Source organism: Nycticebus coucang, chromosome 11, assembly GCF_027406575.1.
Source record: "Nycticebus coucang isolate mNycCou1 chromosome 11, mNycCou1.pri, whole genome shotgun sequence".
Classification (NCBI taxonomy): domain Eukaryota; kingdom Metazoa; phylum Chordata; class Mammalia; order Primates; family Lorisidae; genus Nycticebus; species Nycticebus coucang.
In genome coordinates, this window is record NC_069790.1 from 57,962,171 (window position 1) to 57,989,371 (window position 27,201).

At 39.0% G+C, this 27,201-nt stretch overlaps 1 protein-coding gene across 2 annotated transcripts in view; it reads left to right on the forward strand.

The window, feature by feature from the left end:
• Positions 1-11,459: 11,459 nt before the first annotated feature.
• The window catches only part of LOC128560142 (sterile alpha motif domain-containing protein 9-like), a 29,658-nt gene continuing 13,916 nt past the window's right edge, over positions 11,460-27,201 (forward strand). The window contains exons 1-2 of one of the 2 annotated variants that reach the window (XM_053553670.1): positions 11,460-11,607; positions 15,396-15,474. The gene's annotated coding sequence lies outside the window, so the exon portion shown is untranslated. The remainder of the gene's footprint in view (positions 11,608-15,395; positions 15,475-27,201) is intronic. The other variant, XM_053553669.1, reaches the window with a different exon arrangement.

The window sequence follows — 27,201 nt, forward strand, 5'->3', positions numbered from 1 at the left end:
CCCAAATGCCCTCCCTCCTCCCATATCTCCCCTCAGCTCTCTCTCCTCTTCCCTTCTACTTTTGGGACTAAAGTTATGTTTTGCCATTCATATGAGTGTGTGGGTGATTATATATTGATTTCATAGTAGTATTGAATACATTGGATACTTTTTTCCATCCTTGAGATACTTTACTAAGAAGAATATGTTCCAGCTCCACCCAGGTAAACATAAAAGATGTGAAGTCTCTATCATTTTTATGGCTGCATAATATTCCATGGTGTACATATACCACAATTTGTTAATCCATTCGTGGGTTGATGGGAACTTGGGCTGTTTCCATGTCTTAGCAATTATGAATTGGGCTGCAATAAACATTCTGGTGCAAATGTCTTTGTTGTAAAATAATTTTTGATTATCTGGATGTATACCTAATAGAGGAATTGCAGAATCAAATGGTAGTTCTACATTTAGTACCTTGAGTGTTCTCCAAACTTCTTTCCAAAAAGATTGTATTAGCTTGCATTCCCACCAGCAGTGTAGAAGCATTCCCTTCTCTCCACATCCACGCCAACATCTGTAGTTTTGGGATTTTATGATGTGGGCTAATCTTACTGGAGTTAGATGATATCTCAAAGTGGTTTTAATTTGCATTTCTCTGATGATTAAGAATGATGAGCATTTTTTCATGTGTTTGTAGGCCACACGCCTGTCTTCATCGGAGAAGTTTCTGTTCAAGTCTCTTGCCCACATAGAAATGGGGTTATTTGTTCTTTTCTTTGTTTTTTTTTTTGTTTGTTTGTTTGTAGAGACAGAGTCTCACTTTATGGCCCTCGGTAGAGTGCCATGGCATCACACAGCTCACAGCAACCTCCAACTCCTGGGCTTAAGCCATTCTCTTGCCTCAGCCTCCTGAGCAGCTGGGACTACAGGCGCCCGCCACAACGCCCGGCTATTTTTTGGTTGCAGTTCAGCCGGGGCCGAGTTTGAACTCGCCACCCTCAGTATATGGGGCCAGCGCCTTACCGACTGAGCCACAGGTGCCACCCTATTTGTTCTTTTCTTATGGATTAGTTTGAGTTCTCTGTAGATTCTAGTTATTAGGGCTTTGTCAGAAGCATAACTTGCAAAAATCTTCTCTCATCCTGAAGGTTGTCTGTTTGCTTTACTTACTGTGCTCTTGGCTGTGCAAAAGCTTTTTAGTTTGATCAGATCCCAGTAATGTATTTTTGGTGTTGCTTCAATTGCCCGGGGCAGGGGGTGGGGGGTCCTCTTCATAAAATATTTTCCCAGGCTGATTTCCTCAAGTGTTTTCCCTGCACCCTCTTCTAGTATTTTTACAGTTTGATGTCTTAAATTTAAATCTTTTATCTAGTGAGAATCAATTTTTGTTAATGGAAAAAGATGGGAGTCCAGTTTCAGTCTTCTAGAGGTTGCCAGCAAGTTCACACAGCACCATTTGTTAAATAGGGAGTCTTTCCCACATTGAATATTTTTGATAGGCTTGTCAAAGATCAAATGACAGTAAGTAGCTGGGTTCATCTCTTGGTTCTCTATTCTGTTCCATAAATCTACGGATCTGTTTTTGTGTCAGTACCATGCTGTTTTGATCACTATAGATTTATAGTATAGCCTGAAATCTGGTAACGTGATACCTCCTGATTTGTTCTTATTTCTGAGTAATGTATTTGCTATTTGAGGTTTTTCTGATTCCATGTAAAACAAAGTACTATTTTTTCCAGTTCTTTAAAGTATGACAATGGTGCTTTAATAGGGATTGCATTAAATCTGTAGATTGCTTTGGGTAGTATGGACATTTTAACAATGTTGATTCTTCCCAGCCACGAGCATGGTATGTTTTTCCATTTGTTAACATCTTCAGCTATTTCTTTTCTCAGAGTTTAGTGGTTGTCTTTATGGAGATCTTTCACATCCTTTGTTAGGTAAATTCCCAGATACTGCATCTTCAAATTTGATCAATTCTCCTGTGTAACTGAGAGTTTAAGGACTGAAACTGAGAGATTATTCCGAGAAGTGAATGAAAAAAATAGGAGTCCAGGTTCTGTGTGGGCAACTTGGCCATTATTCCACTCCAGGGCCAGTGAGCTGAGTTCAAAGAGGAAGTCAGCTGGTGGGTTAAGGTGGATGGGAATATAAAAGTTCAGAGGGGTAGGGCTTAGTGCATTCATTTCTTCCTGGGTGGGACGTTCATGCACTCATTCCTTCCTGGAGGAGACGTTCTATTTGGGCAGGTCCCTACATTCAGCCCTTTTAGTAACCAATCTCTTCTCTTAAGGCTGTATGCTCCACCTTGCACAGATGGCTTCTTCTCCCAATTTGGCTGTGATTCTTGACCAGGATCATCCTAACAATCTCCTAAACATTGGACAGGCTTTTCTCTTACCAAAGGCCTCCCTTTCATTACAGCATTTCCTTTAGAAAACAGGTAATTGCAAATTCTTTCCTAACCCTATTGAAATCTGTGTACATCTTGGCCCAGCCTCTTTCCTGTTTTACAACCCAGGAAATGTCTTTCTGAAGGACTAGGGAACTTTACCTTCCAAATGAAAAAATCAAAGAAGAAAGCACCCCTATCTCCCAGGCTCTGTGGGAGGGTAGGAGCATAATTTAGATGTGTGATGCCAACTAGCAGGCACAGACATGCTAATCACAGGAGAAAACATTTGCAAACTCAGGAATAACCTAATGCCCTTAATGTCCTGCAGTGCTTTTTCGAAACCAACTCACCCAGTGCTTAAAAACAATAACTAGAAACAATTTTTTATTTGCCAATTAAAAAAATTTTTTTTTTAATTAAAGTAGCTTGAAGGACACCGTCCCACCATTTTTTTCTGCAGAATTTAGTTCAGTCTCTCCATTTTATCGCAATAGTGTTGAATAAAGTTTTCCTTGCCTCTTTAGCTTTGTCCCATACAATTTTTGACATCCTTCATTTCAGGCTACCTACCCAGAGGAACACTTCTTTATTCTGCTTGGGCTCTGATATGCCACACGGGGCTAGCCCTCCAATGAGAAGCCTGCTCAGGCTCCGACACCCCACACCAGGCCACCTCTTTGTATGCACACCGTCCTCACCACCACCCCCAGCCTCTGCAGGGCCATCGTTCTGAGCCTGACTTCCTGCTCTGGGCCACCTTGCTCCTCCACTCACCCACCACTGCATCTGCCTTTTTCTGTCCATCTAAGGGTTTTAGGACCAAACTGCTTAAAAATGGAGCAGAAAGAAAGCAAAGATGAGGAAAAGTTTGCTCATTTTATTTCTAACATTCTCGCTCTGCCTATACCTTAGAACTACTTAGACAGATTATAAGCATCACTGATGGGATCTCACCTAATGTGCACAATGTGGGGTGTTCAGCACACCCTCTGGGTGAAGGGCTCAACTACAACTTGAATTTTACCTTTAGAAATGAAAACAATGTAACCTAAACATTTATACTCTCAGATTAATCTGAAATTAAAAAAAAATGCACAATAAAAAAAACACTACTGATGCTTGGCCTTACCCCTAGAGATCAATGCACAGTGGAGGTTCCAGGCATCTATTGTTTTGAAAGCTGCCCAGATGGTACTAATGTGTAGTGTGACGTAAGAACCACTGTTGTGTCGTGGGCACAGGAGGAATGGATTGTAGGGTTCAATGCTTGCAGATCTAGAGCGTGTAAGAAAGCCCATCTGATGAGTTCAATTTTGTCCACTACACAGAAAGATAAGTCATCAGTGATGACAGAGAGAAATGGAGGACAAAATTTTCAGAGGGTGGGAATTGGAGAACCTATGAAATAATGTTTACCGAGAGAAGAAGATAAAGCTTAATTAAAAACTACAGACTAATGTGTTATAGACAATGCTCATTTGAAGTTAAATGCTTTAGGCCTGGTAAAATTTCTCAAATATTAAATTTATATATACACAATTTTTTTTTTTTTTTTTTGAGACAGATTCTCAAGCTGTTGCCCTGGTTAGAGTACCATGGCATCATACCTCACAGCAACCTCCAACTCTTGGGCTCAAGCGATCCTCTTGCCTCAGTTTTCTGTTTCTTTCTTTCTTTATTTTCTTTCTTTTTTTTTTGCAGTTATCGTTGCTGTTTTAGCTGACCAGGGCCAGTTTCAAACCCACCACCCTTGGTTATGGGGCTGGCACCCTACCCACTGAGGCACAGGCGCCACCCAAGTTTTTTTGTTTTGGGCCAGGGCTGGGTTTGAACCCACCACCTCTGGTATATGGGGCCAGTGTCCTACTCCTTTGAGCCACAGGCGCCACTGTCAGTTTTCTATTTTTAGTAGAAATGGGTCTTGCTTTTGCTCGGGCTGTTCTTCAGTTCCTGAGCTCAAGCAATCCACTGGCCTCAGCCTCCCAGAGTGCTAGGATTACAGGCCTAAGCCACTGTGCCCAACCTACAAATATTAAATTTGTGTTTTTAAAAGTACATATAGAAAAAATGAAAGAAAGCAAATAATATTTATTATAGCTATATAACTAATATACAAAAGAAATTGTACACATGTAATATGTATATCCTAATGAGTTGGGATACTGTGATACTGATACAGGGTGGGTGGCACCCCAGCCAGCTCAGCTGAGCTGAGGGGAGGACCTTCAGTAAAGCCCTGGGAGTGTTGGCGCAGCGGCTGCGGCAGAGGAACCAGTGGATTGAGGGGGGCGCTGGTGGCTCCAAAAGTCAGAGAAGCCAGACAACTGCTGGGGACACACCAGCACCTTAGTGTCTCCACCCTAGCCACGCTGAACAGGGAACTCCCAATTTCCCAGGCCTGGTTCAATTTTATGTAAGTTTCCTGAGCCTGGTCAATTTCATATAAGTTTCCTAAGCCTGGGAAGAAAAGGGATTGTATCCACTCATTTGTTGGACTAATATATGTATACCCCTAAACAAAGGACCCAGAGGAGATTTTTTCTGACTTGAGTTTTTCCCTCTGCCAGAAGCTTTGGTGCTTTCTCTGTATTCTTTTCTGTAAAATAAATCTTGTCTTAACCACTGATCTGTGGCTGGAGGATTCAATCTTCAAATCTCCCAGACCAAGGACCTACTGAAGAAGAAATTCCTGGTATCAATACCATCACCACAACCAAACATACCCATCACCTCAAAAAGAAAAAAAGTATGTTTCTATTTTCAAAAGATGATAAAACCATGGTCTGTAAAGCTAGTGAATGATGCCCTATGATTATATCAATGTACAGAGCTATGATTCAATAAAAAAAAAAAAAAAAAAGATGATAAAACCAATGGTGACCCAGCAAGCAGAGGAATTTAAGGGCACTGTATTAGTTTGCTAGAGCTGCCGTAATAAAGTACTACAAAATGGGTGGCACAGACAAAAAAAAAAAAAATTATTTTTTCACAATTCTGGAAGCTAGAACTCCAAGGTCAAGGTGTCATTGGGGTGGGTGCTTTCTGAGGCCTCTCTGGCCTATAGATGGCTGTCTCTGTGTCTTCCCGTGGTCTTCCCTCTGTGCCCGTCTGTGTCTTAGGAGGACAGCAGTCAGATTGAATTAGGGGCACTCTAATGACCTCATTTTAAATTAATTACTTCTTAAAGACCCTACCTACAAATGCAGTCACATTCTCAGGCGCTGAGGATTAGGACTTTAAATGGAGAAATGGGTTGAAAACTAAAAAGATTCATAGTATACTTCGGGGAAATGAAACCAACTTGTTGGTGTGTACTTTCAATTTCCAGACCTTTAGAGACGGGCGTGTATAGCCCGCTTGTGCTAGCAGCAGGATTCTGAAGTATTTTCCTCACATCTGTTCTAAGAGTCCTGCAAATAAGAACAAGTCCTCAGGGCCTGGATATCTGGGGTGCTGCTGAGAACCCCCAAAAAGGGGGGTGGGCAGCCGTGTTTGTCCCTAAGAACTCTACTCATTTGGTACTTCTTGCACAACATAAAAGAGAGAAAACCAGAAAACCAGTGTTCCTTTGAGAATGGCATACTGCAGCTCATTCACTGGGCGGGCCTGTGGCTCAGTGGGTAGGGTACCGAGGGTAGTGGGTTCAAACCCGGCCCCCGCCAAACTGCAACAAAAATATAGCTGGGCGTTGTGGTGGGCACCTATGGTTCCAGCTACTCGGGAGGCTGAAGCGAGAGAATTGCCTAAGCCCAGGAGTTGGAGGTTGCTGTGAGCTGTGTGACCCATGGAACTTGTGAGACTCTGTCTCTTAAAAAAAAAAAATTAATGTTACTATTTCTAATAATATCTGTGTTCACAATTATTTCAAAACAGGAAGCTGAGGGCTCCTAGGAAACCAGGAGTTATATCAAGGCATTCTCAAAATTTGTCCACATCACGAAACTTTTGATCTTTGCTTACTTCCAACAATATATATGCAGATAGTCTTAAAATTGATAACATGGATGTTATTTTAAAAGCATTAGTGAATAGTATAGGTTCGAATCATTATGTGTTCACAAGTGCTACCATGTTGGAGGGGCAGGGTTGAGACATTGTTAACATTATAATATATAATAATGATTAATATTACAATAGTCCAAGGATATTATTGAAGAGTTTATTGTATCACACGGAGACCAGATTTATGTATAAGCATGTATGAAATACATGTATTTATGTTGTAAGTAAAGTTGGAGTTTTGAAAAATAGCTTTCCCCTTCACAGCATTAAAAATAACAGGCATATTGGCAATTTTTTCCATTTAACGGAAGAAAAGACTCTAACTTTGGGGAGCAAATGTTAGTGACCCTATCTGAGAAGAGTGTTTCTATCTATTGGCAAAATCTGAACGAGAAGTGAGTTGCCTGCTGGGTGCCAAAAATTCCTTTTGCAACACCAGCTACTAGACTTGGGCACTCAACGAGTCACTGGCTGCATAGAGGCCAAAGAGCTGCGAAAACAAGGGCTAAACTACAGAGGGAGATTCCTGATGCACTGCTTCATTTCTAGAATGCATGCACTGTTTACTGAAGAAAAAAAACACACAAAAGAAAAAGACTGGAGTTTGTTCCTCGAGTCTTTAAGATACCAGAGAGAGGGCAGCGTAACTACTGAAAGGAGACTCTGGACTCTAGCTAACAGAGGGTATTGTATTTGTCCTAACCAGAGTGTGTCTGTGGAAAGGGAAACCCCCCTGCAGGAGATCAGCTTCCCAGCAGAGATAGTAGGTGAAAACAGCTGGAGTGCTGAGATGCCAACACTGAGGCACTGGAGTCAAAAGAGACCGCCTCTGGGGAAACCCCGAGTAGAGATGTGGCCTCATTCGGGGACTGTGAGTGACACCGCAGAATGTTGATAATGTATATTACGAAACTAGGGGATCTACACAAACTAGGGTAGAAAATATATTTATTGATTGTCTTTTTCTTTTGATAAAACTTCCTTTTCATTCCTTGTGAGCAGATGATAGAAGGTGGAGTTAGTTCCTACCTAATGAGTAGCCCAGTGAAGAGATTTCCCCAGATTTCTGTCTGGGATTCCAGCCAAGTGAAATAATTACAGTAATTTCCTTAGTCAAATAAAGAAAGTCCTTTGACCCACAGACATTGCTAGCTTGACAAGCTTCAAAAATTTATTTTTTTAACTCTAAAAAAAGTTATTCATTCAACAATTTTTTTAAGAAGCTATTATGTGCAAGGTACTGCAAGATAGTGAACAAAATTTAAAAAGAACTTTGTCTTCATGGACACAGAATAATGGGTGGGACAGAAAATATTAGTAAGTAAGACAAATAGGTTAAAGTACATGCAATTTCTTTTTTTTTTTTTTGAGACAGAGTCTCACTATGTGTCTCCGGGTAGAGTGCTGTGACATCACAGCCCACAGCAACCTCCAACTCTTGGGCTTAGGACTCCAGTTGCCCACCACAATGCCCAGCTATTTTCTTATTATAGTTGTCACTGTTGTTTAGCTGCCCAGGCCCGGCTCGAACCCTCCAGCCTCAGTGCATGTAGCTGGCAGCGTAACCACTGTGCTACAGGCATAGAATATTGATTGTTGTAAGTCCTAAGTAGGTAAGATAAAGCCAGATGAGAGATAGAAAGTATTGGGAGGTGGGGACAATGTTTTCAGTAGCCTGATCAGGTGGTGCCTGCCTGAGAGGGTGACATTTGATAAAAGTTTTCAGGGCAGTAAGGGAGAGAGCTCTGCAGATATCCAAGGGCATTCCAGGGAGAGAAAACAAGCACAGTGGCTGGAAACAGGAGCAGGTCACACTTGCAGGGAGCAACAAGGTGGTCAAGGGCCTAGACCAGATTTAGAGAAAGAGAAAAGTAGATACAATATCAGAGGAGTCACAGGGTGCCAGATCACATGCAGGCCCTTGTTGCACTTAACAAGGAGCTTGGATTTCTCTCTGAGTCAGATGGAAAGCCACTGGAGGAGTTAAACACAATATGGTATGTGGTAAGGACACATGGTATGAAGTCACTACATTTTATTTATTATTATTATTATTATTTATTGTTTAGGATTCACTGAGGGTACAAAGAATTAGATTACACTGATTGCATTTGTTAGATAAAGTCCCTCTTATAATTGTGTCCTGCCCCCAAGAGGGGTGCCATACACTGTGACCCAATACCCCCATCCTCCTCCCCTCTTACTCATTCCCGCCCCACCTTGTATTAGCTCATCTGCTGCCTTCATATCAGGATTAAGTACATTGGATTCTTGCTTCTCCATTCTTGTGATGTTTTACTAAGAATAATGTGTTCCACCTCCATCCAGGTTAATACAAAAGATGTAAAGTCTCCATCTTTTTTAGTGGATGAATAGTATTCCATGGTATACATATACTACAGTTTGTTAATCCATTCATGGGTTGGTGGGCATGTAGCTGTTTCCACATTTTGGCGATTGTAAATTGAGCTATGGTTAATAGTCTAGTGCAAATGTCCTTATGATAAAAGGATTTTTTTTTCTTCTGGGTAGATGCCCAGTAATGGGGTTACAGGATCAAATGGGAGGTCTAGTTTAAGTTATTTGAGGGTTCTGCATACTTCCTTCCAAAAAGGTTGTATTAGTTTGCAGTCCCCCCAGCAGTATAAAAGTGTTCCCTTCTCTCCACATCCACGCCAGCATCTGCAGCTTTGAGACTCTGTGATGTGGGCCATTCTCACTGGGGTTAGGTGATATGTGAGGGTAGTTTTGATTTGCATTTCTCTGATAATTAGGAACAATGAGCATTTTTTCATATGTTTGTTAGTCATTCATCTGGCTAGAGAAGGTTCTATTCATCACTCTTGTCCAGTGATACAGGGGATTTTTTGTTAATTAATTTAAGTTCTCTATAGATCCTAGTAATCAAGTTTTTGTCTGATTCATAATACACAAACACATTTTCCCATTCTGAAGGTTGTCTGTTTGCTTTGGTTGTTGTCTCCTTAGCTGTACAGAAGCTTTTTAGTTTATTAAGTCCCATTTGTTTATTTTGTTGTTGTTGCAAAAAACAAACATTTCAACAAGTCACTACATTTTTAGCAAGGTCACTCTGGCGGCTATTTTGACAATTCTCTGAAGTAATCAATAACAGCAAGAGGAAAACTGGTGAGAGAGATATTTCTGTGAGAGAGAAGGGCTTAGGCCAGGTGGTAGTGGTGGCAGGTGGTCAAATGCTGGATATATTTTGAAGAAACAACCCAGATAATTTTCTCTACATTGAATGCAGAATGCAGGAAGAGAGAAAAAGTATGCCTGCAATGCATTTTTGGATGTGTATTTATTTTTTAAAAGTAGTTAGGTATAGAATAAGACACCACTAGAGAAAGAGTATTCTTTCACCATTATTTCAAATCTTCTGCTTGAAAATTTTCACAGTAAAAGCTTGGGGGAATATTTGTTCCATAAATGATTCTTAAGCAACAGTTCAGTCTTTTGCATTTTAATTGACTATGATATTATTTTTTGTAAATAATAGAGTCTCAGCAAATATGTCCTCAGCAACCTAAACAAGGACCAAGTCTGTTCTGCCTACAGTTTTATTTCCTCATAGCTTCATTCTAGGATATAATTCTTACAAATTCTCATGAAAATGCAGAGAATCTAAGGATTCCAGATCAACCAGGAGAGCTGATGGCATAGTCCTAGTTGAAGGCTATGAGGCTCCAGACCCAGAAAGAGATGGTGTTTCATTTTGGGTCTGAAGGCAGGAAAAACTATGATGTATTAGCTCAAAGGCAATCAAGAGCAATTCCGTCTTACTCAGCCTTTCTGTTCTATTGAGGCCTTCAACTGATTATATGAGGTCCACTCACATTATGGAGGGCCATCTGCTTTACTCGGTCTATCAATTTAAATGTAAAATTCATCCTAAACACCCAGAATCATGTTTGATCAAATATCTGGCACAATCAAGTTGACATATAACATGAACCACCATATTGCATACTAGTTCAGATGGAAAGTAGAACCCAAACCCAGGCTGCAGAGCTCAGACCAGGGTCCCCTTCTGGAGGGTTCCTGGGGGTGGGTGATGAGTCTGGTGGTCATATCTAGACTCTCCTTTGCAGCCACCTTCTTTCTTCCTGAAGCCCAAGACTTAAGATTATTGGCATGAAGCCTGGATTCAAATCTCTCTACCACGTCTGAGATATGGAAACTTTAGTTACGTTATTTAACTTGTCTGTGCCTCAGCTTTTTCACCTGTAAAATGGAGATAAAAATAGTCTCTACTTCAGGGGATTATTGTGAAGAGTAAATAAGTTCACATAAAGCACTTTCTTAGAACAATGTCTGGTACATGGTAATTGCCCAATCAATGTTTAAAAACCAGCTGAAATAATCATGAATTGATTGTGGGATGTAGAAACCAAAAGCTGATTGATCGCACACAACAAACATCAGTAGTTACTATTAAATTTTATTAAATATCTTTTATTTTTGTCACTCTCAGACAGTTTTCCACCTAGCCCTAACCATAGATGAGACACTGACCATAGATGAGACAAATCTCTGTAATATGACCCTCAGGGTCTGAAACCCTGTTCTGCTCTGCAGAACTAAGCCAGAAGCCATTCATTCTTATAGAGGGACTCAAAGACATCCCAGAAAGCCATTCCTTTACACTTTAGGAAAACAGAGATAAACAGTGGGTCCACCCTTGAAAGTCAGTGAAATATCAACATGGATCATTCCTTCCTGGAGCTCTGGGACTGCAAAGAAACCTGGAATTCCCAAGGGATCACTCAAGACAGAATAAACCCCACAGTTTTTAACCAAGACAACAGGATCCATCTACAGCCTTCAAAACTCTCAAGTGAAGAAAAGATGTTAAACCTTTGGATTTTAACTACACCGACCAGATGGCAGCGTACAGTCATTGCTTCTAAAAAACCATTTCAGACAGAAAAGGAAGTTTGGTAAATTCAGACCTGAGAAACGAAACTAAAACCAAATCTGCATTCTTCCTTCCCCCAACCTCCCAGTGGTTAGGCACACCCTGTTTTCGAGCCAATTAGAGCTAGTGTTGAGGTAGAAAAAGAATAAGCAGACTGTCATTAAAGCCATCATAAGGAAGTATTTTTCTCTAGCATCATAGAAGAAAAGAAACACAGATGATCAGAGGTTTTCTGCATCAAAAGAGATGATTTTCTCCTCATTTATGTAAAAGAAATTTGCAAGACAACCCGGTAAGTACAATACCAATTAATATTGTTATTACTATCCATAGCAGCTTTTTACTGAATAGGAAGAAATCTACTTTTCAACTAGAGAACTGAAATATACCCAGAAAGAAAATATAATGTTCTTATCCTAGAAATTCTACGCTATTTATTGCTATGATGGGAGTCTGCTTTATCTTAGCTGAAAAAATGAGTCATAATAATTGCATAAAAGATGTAATTGAAAACTAAAGACACTTTTATTGGTGAAATCATCCAAGGTATAACAGAACCTTCAGAAAGAACAGACAATGAAAACTTAAAAGTACTGTACTTTACATTAATCTTAAAGATACCTTCTATGATCTTCTCTAAGGAACAGGCGGCTTCCAGAAAACAAAACTCTGGGTCAAATGATACACGTAGAGAGACAGATAGACTACTGCAGGAAGCCCTTGGAATTATGGCAGTCTTATGTGCCTGGCAAAATGCCTAGATTCATATCTAATTCCTGATGCCAGAATTTATCTCTGCACCAAACTGCTTGGTCTCAGAAATTCTAAGAAGGAGCCCCTGGACCATGCAGATCAACGACAGGACAGAATTTATCGACAGACAAAGGAATAGAGAAGGAAAGACGGGCAAAAGAACCTCTGGCAGCGGAGGTGAGGAACCCAGGTGGGAAGGCCCTGTGGATCTTTTGTCTGGGGGTTCACCTGTAAGCGGGAAGTCTTAAATGCATGTCACACTCAGCTGCTGACAGAAAGTATCCTGCCCATGTCAATTAGCAAATGAATGTCCCAAGTGAGGCAGCAGGGTGTATGTTCTTCACTCCAGGAGGGGCTGCCCAGATCAGATACCAGTCAGGCTGCTTTCCTCTGATCTTGCTTGAGTCCAAATGTAGTCTAGAAAGGCCTGTTTGCCCAGGCCTAGAAAATAGGAGTCCCTGTTCAGCTGGGAAGTGGGGAACCCTGTATCATTGCCACTCCCAAAGCCAACAAGAATGCAAGAGGGTAGGGGGGGACTATCCCCCTAGTCTGTCTGTAAGCATTTTTGAATAAAGTCCTCATCTTCAATTCTCTTTAGAAAGCTAATAAACCATACTGTTAAGCCCACAGTTAATAAATGTATATGGGTTCAATCATGCAAGAAATTGTGTTTCGTTTTTTTATACTTGTTGCTAAGAAGCTCAAAATCAATTAGGACACTTTTTAAAGCATACAGAATTGGGCTCAGAGTCCATAGCACAGTGGCTATGGCGCCAGCCACATGCACTGATGCTGGCAGGTTTGAACACCCCCTCTCCCCCCTACGCCCCCCCCGCCAGCTAAACAACAATGACAACTGCAACAACAAAAAATAGCCAGATGATGTGGCGGCCGCCTGTAGTCCCAGCTACTTGAGAGGCTGAGGCAAGAGAATCGCTTAAGCCCAGGAGTTGGAGGTTGCTGTGAGCTATGATGCCACAGCACTCTACCGAGGGTGACAAAGTGAAACTAACTAAATAAATAAATAATAAATAAATAAATAAAGCGTACATAATTGAAAACAGCTATTTTAGACACTGAATTTGCTCCATAGTTTCACTTTGGGGGGAGCTATCCCTATCTAGCCTTCCCCTGATTTCTTTACCTAAGAATTTTAATATATGTGTGAACTTGTTTTACTTTGTAAATTATCTAAAAACCATTTTGAAACAAGAGAGTATGAAGAAATTATTTCTATGTAAAATACCTATGAATGGCAGCATAAATAGAAAAAATTCATTCCTCCAGTATATATTCCTCCAAGATTGACATCTGTAACAATTTTTAAAAAATAATTACTGAAAGGCACAGCTTTCAAGATTCCAACAAAAGCTTTAAGGGAAGCAGTGTGCAAGTGAGACCTATTCAGTCACAACTGAAATATTCATAATCCGGTATGGAAAACAGTCAAAAGTACTCCTTTTTTTTTTTTTTTTTTTGGTGAGACAGAGTTTCATTTTGATGCCCTGGTAGAGTGCTGTGGTGTCTTCATAGCTCACAGCAGCCTCAAACCTTTAGGCTTGAGGGATCCTCTTGCCTCAGCCTCCTGAGTAGCTGAGACTACAGGTGCCCAGCACAACCCTGGCTATTGTTTTTTTGTTTTTGGAGGGTTTTTTTTTTTTTGCAGTTTTTGGCCGGGGCTGAGTTTGAACCCACCACCTCCAGGGAATGGGGCCGGCACCCTACCCCTTTGAGCCACAGGCACTGCCCTCCAGCTATTGTTTTTTAGAGATGGGTTCTTACTCTTGCTCAGGCTGGTCCTGAAGGCCTGAGCTCAAGCAGTCCATCCACCTCTGGCTCCCAGAGTAGGATTACAGGTGTGAGCCACCTCACCCAGCCCCCATGTTACTCTTTTTTTATTGAATTACTTTCCCCACCAATGCTCAAGCCCAGCTCTCCCTCCCCCAACTCCCCAGCTCTTACATGATAACCTGACTTTATGTTTTCACATGTAATGGTATATAGCTTAGGCGTAAATCAAATGATGCATCTAATCCACCAGTCTCATAACATAGTTACAGGGTAAATGCTGAGTTTATAAAACTGTGAAAGGCCCAAGGTGATGGAGGTAGTCAGGGATACCCCAGGAGAATGTCCTGGGCAAAACATAGGGCATGAGAGCCCTGGGCATGAGGCCTCAGAAGCTGCCCACTCAGCAGTAGAATAATCTGGGTAACCCTGCTTTATGTGTCATGGTGCTGCAGAAGTGAACTGTATTTTTATAGGGTGGAGTAGATGAGACTCAGCAAACGGATACATGAAGGATGAATCAGCAGTGGGTGGGGTGTGGAAGGGAATTGTTTATAATCTGAGACTGCAATAATAAACGTCTGGTAAAACTTTAGGACTTCAGATATCCAGAATCGAATTAACCATTACCCTTAATTGATAACATTCCCACCATCCATCCTTTTTATACAGGTATCACTTCTACTTTATTTACCTGTATCTTTCTTTTATCATGTATTTTAGAGGCATCATTGGCTTTTCAAATGAATTACAATTAAAATGAACAAATCTTAAGGGTATAACTCTTTGCAATTTTTGTATGTATTCTTCTGTGTAATCACTAACCAGATGGAGATATAAAATATTTCCATCACACCAGAAGTTTTCTTTGTGCCCCTTCCCAGAAAATATTTCTCCACCAAGAAGTAACCACTATTCTGACTTCTATTATAATAGATTAATATTGCTAGTTCTTGAACTTCTTGTAATTGGAATCATATAATATGTTTTCTGTTGTAACTGTCTTCTTTCACTCAATATGATGTGAGTGAGATTCATTCATGTTGTTGCCTAGATCAGTACTTCAATCTTTCTCATTAGAATTGTTGTAGTGTATTTTTAACTTCATAAAAGCTGTCAAATAGTTTCCTAAAGTGGCTGAAACAATTTACATCCCTACCAGGTCCACTAAGTCCACATCTTCACCAGCATTTGGTGTTGTCAGTCTTTAATTTTAGCCATTCTGGTGAGTAGGTAGTATTGTCTCATTGTAGTTTCACTTTGTATTTCCATTATGCTTAAATATTTTGAAGCACTTCTAATTCTAATTCATCACATCCACCTACATGACTGTCCAAAGCATTATGTGGTTCTCTACTACCCAGGAGGCCAAGTCTAGTCCTCAAACCTAGCCCAGAGTCAGCAAATGGCCCAAAGCTTACCTAGACAAGATCTTCCTTCTCTAGAATTTCAGTTCATCCAATCCTTGTCATCTATCTATGACTCTGCATTGACTTAAAAAATATAAATTTTGTACTTTATCTGATTTTTTGTTTTCAGTGGGAAGATCAATAGCCTTTTGTGATCTACTAAATCACTGCAAGAAGTCGCACTTCTGTTTTTTCTAGAGTCAATTTTGGTAAGTTTTCTTTTTCTTTTTTTTTTCTTTTTTTTTTTTGATTTTTTTTCTTTTTTTTTATTGTTGGGGATTCATTGAGGGTACAATAAGCCAGATTACACTGATTGCAACTGTTAGGTAAAGTCCCTCTTGCAATCATGTCTTGCCCCCATAAAGTAAGTTTTCTTTTTCAAGGAATTTGTTCCCTTAACCTCAGTCTTATTTACTCAGGTAAGGCTGGTTGCAGTATCCTCTACTCCCTTTAATTTTTATGGCATGCGACAGTGCTTATTTGTGCCACCTCTTCTATTCCTGGATTAATCTTCAACGGGTGTGTCAATTTATTGCTCTTTATTGAGAAAACTTTTGAACTTTGGTTATTGGTTCAAACACCAATAACTTTGAACTCACCAAAGTTACTCTCTTGTAACTCTTGTTCATTTTATAGATTTCTGCTCTTATTTTCTCCTTCCTTCTTCTTACTCCAGGTTTATTCCGTTCTTCTTTGAACTTACTAAATTGACATTTAGTTTATGCTTTTCAGTCTTCTACTTTTACAAAATCATTTAAGGCTATAAATATTTCTCCAAATATTATTGACACTATTTCTTTAATATGAAGCTTTTTTTTTTACTGTTGAGATCTAAATATTTTTCCTCTGTGATGAATGCCAATGTAGTTTTTAATTTAGTAACTAAACTTTTCATGTGAGATCATTGTACCTACACGTGCAGTTCTGAAAAATAATGAGATATTCTGTATACACTTTCTCCAGTTTCCTCAATGGTAAAATCTTACAAAAGTACAGTACAGGTTCATAGCCAAGATATTGCCATTGATTTCAAAAAAAAATTTTTTTCATCACTATAAGGATCTCTCATGTTGCTCTTTTAAAACCTTGCTCACCTCCCTTGGGCCACCACCCCTTCTTTACCCCAGGCTATTAATATATTCTCTATTTTTATAATTTTTCCATTTCCAGGATGTTATATAAATGCAATTGCACAGACCGTAGCATTTGGGGTGGGACTTTATCACTCAGCATAATTCTCTGGAGATTTATGCAAGGTTGTTGTGTGTATCAGTAGCACACACACACTTTACCACCAAGTGGTATTCCATGTTGTGCATGTAAAAGGGTTTGTTTCATCATTCACTTTTTTTTTTTTTTATTGTTGGGGATTCATTGAGGGTAAATAAGCCAGGTTACACTGACTGTATTTGTTAGGTAAAGTCCCTCTTGCAATCATGTCTTTAACGGACGTGTAGGTTGTTTCCAGCTTAAGGCTATTGTGAATAAAACTGCTATAAACATTCATGTGCACATTTGAGTGATTATGAGTTTTCCTTTCTCTGTGATAAATGTCCAGCAGTACAATTACTAAATCACATCATGGTTGCAAGTTTAATTTTTGAGAAAATGCCCAGTTGTTTTCCAAAGTAGCCTCAGCATTTTACACTCACACCAGCAATATATGTCTGAATCATCCAGTTTTTCACATCCTTCCACTCTGAGCTCTGATCGTTATGTAATGGTATCTCATTGTGGTTTTAATTTACATTTCCCTGATGGCTAATGATGTCAAACATCTTTTAATCTGTTTATTTGCTATTCACATATTCTCTTCAGTAACATCTATTTCTTTTGTCATTTTTCTAGTTGGATTGTTTGGTTTTCACTTTTGAGTTTTGGGAGTCTTTTAATCTAAATAATAGTCCTTTGTGTGGTTTGCAAATATTTCTCTTTGTCCATAGCCTGTTTTTCATACTGTCCTTTGAAAAAGAAGTTTTGAATTTCGACGAAGTGGAGTTTATCAATTTTTCTTTTTATGATTTATGAGTTTGGAATCAAATCTAAGAACTTTTTGCCTATCCTTGGATCATGAAGATTTTCTCCTATGTATTTTTCTAATTTTTTTTTTTAAATTTTTCATTGAAGTTCACAATCTATTCTAAGTTAATTTTTGCAGAAGGTGAGAGGTTGGGTTGTGGTTCCTTTTTCCACCCATGGATGTCCAATTACTCTAGCATCATTTGTTAAAATAACTATTCTACCTTCTTTGAATTGTTTTTTGCACCTTTGTCAAATATCGTTTGGGCATATTTGTGTGGGTCTACTTCTCAGATTCTATTCTGTTTCTTTGGTATTTGTGTCTATCTATCCACCCATACCATATAGCCCTGACTTAGTAGTTATAAAATGAGTGTAGAAAAAATTTTCTTCTACTTTATTCTTTTTTATAAAAAATTATTTTAACTATTTTACTTCCTTTGCCTTTCCATATGAATTTTATAATAATCTTGTCTAAATCTACAATCTTTTTTTTTTTTTGGCCGGGGCCAGGTTCAAGCCAACCACCTCCAGTATTTGGGGCCGGTACCCCACTCCTTGAGCCATAGGCGCCACCCTTATATCTACAATCTTGCTGGAATTCTGATAGAGATTAAATTAAACCTATATAATGATCTGGGGACAACTGGCATTCTTACTATATAAAATGTCTAGTCCATAAACATAATATGTATCTCTACTTAGATTTTTTATTTCTTTCATCAGTGTTTTGTACTTTTCAACATAACATTCTTCCACATTTTTTTTTTTTTTTGATTTACAGCTATTTGGGGGAGGGGTTAGTGATTTTAAATGAAATTGATTTTTTAGTTTTGGTGTCCATGTATTCATTGCATATATGTAGAAAAGCAATTGATTTTTTTTGGGTATTTATCTCACATTCTGAAAAGCTGAACTCACTTGTTACTCCTATTGACTTTTTTTGTACATTCTTGGTATTTTCTATGTAGATAGTCATGCCATCTGAAAACAGGATGAGTAATCACTTCTTGGCCGTGGGCTAAGACCAAGTGAAAATAGGAATAGTTTTATTCCACCCTTTCCACATTCTATATTATTTATTTTCTTCTCTTGCTTTTTGCACCAGCTAGAACCTCTGGCTTTATGTTGAATAAGAGTGGTGAACATCCTTGTTTTGTTCCCAAAACATACAGTTTTTCACCATTAATTGTAATGTTAGCTGTAGGGTTTTTAGAGGTGCTCCATATCAGACTTCACTCGAGTCCTAGTTTTCTGAGTGTTTATTATGAGTGTGTGTTTAGTTTTCTCAAGTGCTTTCTCTGTACCTATTGATAAGATCATGTGATTTTTCTTCTATAACCTGTAAATATGGAAGACTTCACTTAAATTGACTTAATATTAAACTATCTTGCATCCCTAGAATAAACCCTATTTGGTCTGGTTTATAATTCTCTTCTATATTGCTGAGTTTTGCTTGCTGTTACTATGTTAAGAATTTTTGCTTCTGGTGGGAAGCAGTGGCTCACTCCTGTAATCCTAGCACTCTGAGAGGCTGAGGTGGGTGGATTGCCTGAGCTCAGGAGTTTGAGAGCAGCCTGAACAAAAGTGAGATCCTATCTCTACAAAAAATGAAAAATTGAGGCAAGAGGATCACTTGAGCTCAAGAGTTTGAGGTTTCTGTGAATTGTGATGCCACAGCACTCTACCGAGGGTGACAAAGTGAGATCATCTCAAAAAAAACCCAAAACAAAAAAACAATTTCTGCTTCTTTATTCATGAGTTTTATTTTTTGTACTGTTTTTGTCTGGTTTTTTTATTAGGGAATACTTCAAAAATGAATTGAGAAATATTCTTCTCTTTCTGTTTTCTGGAAGAGATTGTATAGATCAATGTTAATTATTTAAATGTCTGGTATAATTCTTCAGTGGAACTGTCCAGGCATGGTGACTTTTCTTTGTGAGAAGATTTCTAAAATTAAAAATTCAATTTTCTTTGGAATAATAGAACTAATCAAATTATCTATTTCATATTGAGTTGTATAAGTTTGTGTTTTTTGAGGAATCGGTCCATTTCATTTAAGTTATCAAATTTATGTGTATAAAGTTGTTCATTGAACTCCTTTATTGTCCTTTTGATTTCTACAGAGTATCAAATAACATCCATTGTTTCACTTCAATATTGATTATGTCTTTTTTTATTTTTAGTCTTGCAGAGGTTTACCAATTTTATTGATCTTTTCAAGGAAGCAGATCTTTGTTTTACTTATTTTCTCCATTAGCTTTCACATTCCCTTTTTTCTCCTTGCTTTAGATTTACTTTGCTCTTTTTTCCCTAGGTTTTTGAAGTAAAAGCTGAGTTTATTGTTTTGAGACTTTCCTCTTTTCTAATGTATGCATTTAGTGCTATAAATTTTCCCTTTTAACATTGCTTTAACTGTGTCTCACAAATTACAATATATTATATTTTCATTTTTATTCATTACAACAATTTTTTTTGTTTGTTTCACTTGAGACCTTTCTCTTTGGCCCATGAATTATTTAGAAGTGTGTGGTTTTGTATTTAGTGATTTTTCTCTTATTTTTCTATTAATAATTTCTATGATGATTTCATTATGGTTGGCAATCATATTCTGTACAATTTTAATTCTTTTAAATTCATTGAAGTTGGGGATTCTGGAAATATGGCCGACTGGTAGCAACCCTCGGCAGAGGCTGCTGACCAGATGGAGAAAAACTGGATGGAATTGGACTCTAAGAAGCCAAAGGTGGGAAGCTGAACCAAGAAAGAAGTTCGGCAAGCTGTAATTCCAAGAAAGAGCATTCAAGAAAATAAATTACAAGGACAAAGCCTATCAGCTTGAGGATGGGAGACCCCTCCCTCAAGCAGGAGGCCCACTGCAGGCTATCTGCAAGTGAGCAGGGAACAAAAGACCTCTCATTGTACCTTGCTGGAGAGAGCCACTAAACACCAGGTCTCTTTCTCCAGGGAGGTCCCACTTATGAACCTAGACAACACCCACCAGGCATAAAATTGAACAGATATTTTCTCCCTCAAGTCCAAACTCCCAGTCCACCCTTCCCTCCTTGCATGGCAGTCTAAAGTTCTGCCCCCTGCAGAGCACAGAGTGTTTGGTCTTGTTCTGAGAGATCTTGGCATAGTGTGGACCACCAACCATCGGGGAAGAATCTGTGACTAACAGGGAAGAAAGAGGGTGTGGGAAGAAACAGACACTTGGTGGGAGCAGGAGGAATCCCCTGGTTATGACTATGCCCAGCCAGTGGTGGTATTGACCCTCAATTTGGGCTGTGTCTGGTGAGACAGGGTGCAGAACCCCCAGCTCTGATGGCACCCACAGTGGGAAAGTGGTTGCCCTGTGGACTGAGTTCAGCAGGCAGGGCTGATCCCCAGACCCTTCTGGGCCTGTGAACAGAGGCTTGCCAGGCATGGACTGAAACCTGAGGGTAAGGGCGTGGTCCCTCCAGCAGAGGCTTACTGGGTGTGAACCAAGACCTGAAGGCAAGGGCATGGTCCCCTGTCTCTAGCCAGCAGTGAGCACAGGCTTACCAGGTGAGGATTGAGACCTGCGGGCAGGGCATAGTGCCCTGACTCCAACAGAGCCAACTGAGACTGGTCTGGCAGGCCCCTGACTCCAACTGGGCTGGCAAGCAGAGACTTGCAAGGTGTGGACTGAGACCCATGGGTGGGCATGTGGCCCCTCACTTCAACTGGGCCTGTGAGCAGAGAAGCGGACAACAGTATGGACTGAGTCTGGCAGGTGGGGGCCTGGATCCCTGGCTCCAATTGTGCTGTTGGAGACCCTTGAATCCCTCTTTGTTGAGCAGGGTTTGCACTGCCTGAGACAATTTAATTGAAACTCACATCTGGGGCTGTTCACTTGGGGACATTCTGAGGTTGATTTACAAAGGTCTGTAGTGGAAAAGAACTGAAGGGTGGGGGCCGGGCGCCGCAGCTATTTGTATCTCTTCACAGTCAAGATTTAAACCTAATACTGTGGCTTCTTAGTATAGGGTAGAGGTTGGCTGATATCAAAACAAAGCTAACTTGCACTATCTCACCAAGTAGGTCCTCAGTGTCTTCAGCCAAAACTCTGAAAGGGGACTTTGTAAGGTTGTAGGAGATAGGCCACAATTACAAAACCTAGAGCTTTGGTAAGGGGCTATATCTACTATGTGGGAACCCCAATTCAATCTCACCCTACCAGTTCTAATAACCAAACAATGGAAAATAAACATAGTGCAGACCTAACAGAAGAACTCTGGCAACATGAATAACCAGAGTAGATCAATCTCCCCAAGAATTGACAAAGGAGATACAAATGAAGATGCCATGCATAGACAAATGGCATCAATGTCAGAAATCCAATTCAGAATATGGATGGCAAATAAGGTTAATAGAATGGAAAAGATAGAAATTGAATTCCAAAGAGTAGTTCTAAAGTTGTCTCAAGAAATTAATGAATTCAAAGACAAAGTCACCAAAGATATGGACATAATGAGAAAAGAGATAGCAGAGTTCTAGGAAATGAAAAAGGTAGTTGAGGAGCTCTGAAATACAGTAGAATCCTTCAGTAATACAGCTAACCAGGCAGAAGAAAGGACCTCTAAGGCTAAAGACAAAGCTTTTGAATGTTCCCAAACTCTCAAAGTGGCAGAAAAATGAAGAGCAAAAAGTGATCATTCCCTGAGAGAGTTGTGGGATCACTCCAAAACATCAAACATTCATCTTATAGGAATTCCCGAAAGAGAAGAGGATGGTCCTAAAGATACAGATGCTCTACTCCAAGAGTTTTTTTTTTTTTTTTTTAGACAGAGTCTCAACTTTGTCACGTCACAGCTCACCAAAACCTCCAGCTCTTGGGCTTAGGCAATTCTCTTGCCTCAGCCTCCCACGTAGCTGGGACTACAGGTGCCCACCACAATGCCTGTCTATTTTTTGTTATTGCATTTTGGCTGGGGCCGGGTTTGAACCCACCACCCTCAGTATATGGGGCTGGCTTCCTATTCACTGAGCCACAGGCACTGCCCGACTCCAAGAGATTTTGGAGTAGAATTTACCAAACATTGGAAGAGATACAGAACTTCAGATATTAGACAGTTTCAGAACCCCAGCAAGACCCAATTCAAATAAAGCATCCCCTAGACACATTGTGATTAACTTTGCCAAAGTTAAGGCAAAGGAGAAAATTCTGCAAGCAGCCAGACATAAGGAAAGCATCACCTACAAAGGGAGAAATATTAGAATGACTGCATTACCTACAAAGGGAGAAATATTAGAATGACTGCAGATCTCTCAGCTGAAACGTTTCAAGGCAGAAGAGGATGGTCATCAACCTTCAATCTCCTAAAATGAAACAACTTTCATCCCAGGATCAATCCTGTATCCAGCTAAATTGAGTTTCATTTGTGATGGAGAAATCAAATACTTTAATGACAGACACATGTTAAAGAAATTTGTCATAACTAAACCAGCTCTCTGGGATATCCTCAGACTCATCCTCCACAATGACCAGCACAAAGCCCTACCTCCAAAGTAAACTCAACCAGAAATTTTTGAACAAAACCAAACTTCCACAGTGGTGAAAAGATTAAAAATGTCCACTGGACATTCAAAAATCATGACACCCAAAACACAACCAAGCTTATCAATTCTCTCAATTAATATGAATGGTTTAAATTGTCCTCTAAAGGGCACAGGATGGCTGACGGGATACATAAACTCAGACCAGATATCAGCTGTGTCAAGAATCTCATCTTACCTTAAAGGATAAAAATAGACTCAGGGTGAAGGGGTGGACTTCTCTAATACAGGCAAATGAAATCCAGAAAAAGCAGGGGTTGCCATTTTAGTTGCAGATACAATTGTCTTTAAACCAACAAAGATAAAAGAAAGATAAGGATGGTCACTATATATTTATCAAGGGAAACACCCAACATGAAGAGATTTCAATAATTAACATTTATACACCCTATCAGAATGCTCCTCAATTTATAAAGCAAACCCTAATGAATATGAACAACTTGATATCTTCCTGCACTATAATAGTAGGAGATTTTGGGCAGCGCCTGTGGCTCAAGGAGTAGGGCGCTGGTCCCATATGCCGGAGGTGGCAGGTTCAAACCCAGCCCCGGCCAAAAACCACAAAAAAAAAAAAAAAAAAAATAGTAGGAGATTTTTAACACCCCTTTCACAGTTTTGGATAGATCCTCCAAGAAGAAACTAAAGGATGAAATATTAGACTTAAACCTGACCCTAGAACAAATGGACTTTATAGACCTCTACAGAATATTTCATCCCAATAAAACTGAATATACATTCTTCTTATCAGCCCATGGATCATCCTCCAAAATAGATCATATCCTAGGACACAAATCTAACCTCAGCAAATTTAAAAGAATAGAAATTATTACTTGTATCTTCTTGGACCACCATGGAATAAAAGTTGAACTCAACAGCAATGGGAATCTTCATACTCAAACAAAGTCTTGGAAACTAAATAATCTTAGGCTGAATGATAACTGGGTCAATGACAAGATTAAGAAGGAAATCACCAAATTTTTGAAACAAAATGATAATGAAGACACAAATTATCAAAACCTGTGGGATACTGCAAAGGCAGTGCTAAGAGGGAAATTTATAGCATTGGAAGCCTTCATCAAGAAAACAGAAAGAGAGGAAGACAACAACTAATGGATTATCTCAAGCAGCTGGAAAAAGAAGAACATGTCAACCCCAAACCCAGCAGAAGAAAAGAAATAACCAAAATTAGGGCAGAATTAAATGAAATTGAAAACAAAAGAATCATTCAGAAGATCAATGAAACAAAAGTTGCTTTTTTGAAAAGATTAATAAAATTGATAAACCTTTGGCCCACCTAACCAGAAACAGAAAAGTAAAATTTCTAATATTATCTAACAGAAATGATAAAGAGGAAATAACAACAGACATGTCAGAAATTCAAAAAAAATCCTCAATGATTACTACAAAAATCTCTGTTCCCAGAAATATGAAAATCTGAAGGAAATGGACCAATACCTGGAAGCACGCCACCTTCCTAGACTCAACCAGGAAGAATTAGAAATCTTGAATAGACCTATATCAATCAATGAAATAGCATCAACAATACAAAATCTCCCAAAAAGAAAAGTCCGGGACCAGATGGCTTCACATCCAAATTCTATCAAACCTTTCAAGAAGAACTAGTACCTATATTATAGAACCTTTACCAAAGCATAGAAAAAGAAGGAATACTTCCAATACATCTATGAAGCAAATATCACCCTGATCCCCAAACCAGGAAAGGATCCAACAAAGAAAGAAAATTATAGACAAATATCATTAATGAATATTGATACAAAAATATTCAATAAGATCTTAGCAAACAGAATTCAACAACACATCAAAAAAAATTTTACACCCTGATCAAGTTTGTTTTATTCCAGGGATACAGCGTTGGTTCAACATATGCAAATCTATAAATATAATACATCACATCAATAAAATAAAAAACAAAGACCATATGATTCTCTCAGTTGATGCGGAAAAAGCTTTTGATAATATCCAGCATCATTTCATGATCAGAACACTTAAGAAAATAGGCATAGAAGGGACATTTCTTAAACTGATAGAGGCCATCCTCAGCAAACCCACAGCCAATGTCATATTGAATGGTGTAAAATTGAAAACATTTCCACTCAAATCAAGAATGAGGCAAGGATGCCCACTGTCTTTGCTGCTATTCAACATAGTAATGGAAGTCCTAACCATCAAGATCAGGCAAGAGAAGGTGATCAAGGGTATTCAAATAGGGTCAGAAGAGATCAAACTCTCACTTTTCACTGATGATATGATCCTATACCTGGAAAATCCCAGGGACTCAACTTCAAAACTCTTAGAAGTGGTCAAGGAATACAGCAATATTTTGATCAGGATACAAAATCAATGCTTACAAATAAGTAACTTTTATATATGCCAACAATAGTTGAGCTGAAAATATAGTCAAGGACACTATTCCTTCTACAGTAGTGCCAAAGAAGACGAAATATCTGGGAATTTACCTAACAAAGGATGTGAAAGATTTCTATAAAGACAACTATGAAACTCTGAGAAAAGAAATAGCTGAAGATGTTAACAAATGGAAAAACATACCATACTCATGGCTGGGAAGACTCAACATTGTTAAAATGTCCATACTACCCAAAGCAATCTACAGATTTAATGCAATCCCTATTAAAGCACCATTGTCATACTTTAAAAAACTAGAAAAAATAGTACTTCATTTTATGGAACCAGAAAAAACTTCATATAGCAAATACATTACTCAGATATAAGAACAAATCAGGAGGTATCACGTTACCAGATTTCAGGCTATACTGTAAATCTATAGTGATCAAAACAGCATGGTACTGACACAAAAACACATCGGTAGATTTATGGAACAGAATAGAGAACCAAGAGATGAACCCAGCTACTTACTGTCATTTGATCTTCAACAAGCCTATCAAAAATATTCAATGTGGGAAAGACTCCCTATTTAACAAATGGTGCTGGGTGAACTTGCTGGCAACCTCTAGAAGACTGAAACTGGACTCCCATCTTTCTCCATTAACAAAAATTGATTCTCACTAGATAAAAGATTTAAATTTAAGACATCAAACTGTAAAAATACTAGAAGAGGGTGCAGGGAAAACACTTGAGGAAATCAGCCTGGGAGAATATTTTATGAGGAGGACCCCCCACCCCCTGCCCCGGGCAATTGAAGCAACACCAAAAATACATTACTGGGATCTGATCAAACTAAAAAGCTTTTGCACAGCCAAGAGCACAGTAAGTAAAGCAAACAGACAACCTTCAGGATGAGAGAAGATTTTTGCAGGTTATGCTTCCAACAAAGGTCTGATAACTAGAATCTACAGAGAACTCAAACTAATCAATAAGAAAAGAATAAATAACCCCATTTCTATGTGGGCAAGAGACTTGAACAAAAACTTCTCTGATGAAGACAGGTGCATGGCCTACAAACACATGAAAAAATGCTCATCATTGTTCATCATCAGAGAAATGCAAATCAAAACCACTTTGAGATATTATCTAACTCCAGTAAGACTAGCCCATATCACAAAATCCCAAAACTGCAGATGTTGGTACAGATGCAGAGAGAGGAGAACGCTTCTACGCTTCTGGTGGGAATGCAAGCTAATACAACCTTTTTGGAAAGAAGTTTGGAGAACACTCAAGGAACTAAATGTAGACCTACTGTTCAATCCTGCAATACCTCTACTAGGTATATACCCAGATGATCAAAAATTATTTTACAACAAGGACATTTGCACCAGAATGTTTATTGCAGCCCAATTCATAATTGCCAAGACATGGAAACAGCCCAAGTGCCCATCAACCCATGAATTGATTAACAAATTGTGGTATATGTACACCATGGAATACTATGCAGCCATAAAAAAGATGGAGACTTCACATCTTTTATGTTTACCTGGATGGAGCTGGAACATATTCTTCTTAGTAAAGTTATCTCAAGAATGGGGAAAAAAGTATCCAATGTACTCAATACTACTATGAAATCAATATATAATCACCTACACACTCATATGAATGGCAAAACATAATTATAGTCCAGAAAGTAGAAGGGAAGAGGACAGAGAGGGGAGGGGGGATATGGGAGGAGGGAGGTTATTTGGGGGGACCTCACCTAATGTGCATGATGCAATGATACATTTCAAAACTATTAAGAAATGAGTATAATTTTGATGGATGTGTTAGTTCAATGTAAGCATTTCACATTGTATATCAAAGCAGTACACTGAACCCCATAAATGCATCAATATACAAAATACAAAATAATAATAAAAAAATTAAAAAATAATAAAAGGAAAAAAATGATTAAAAAATAAATTCATTGA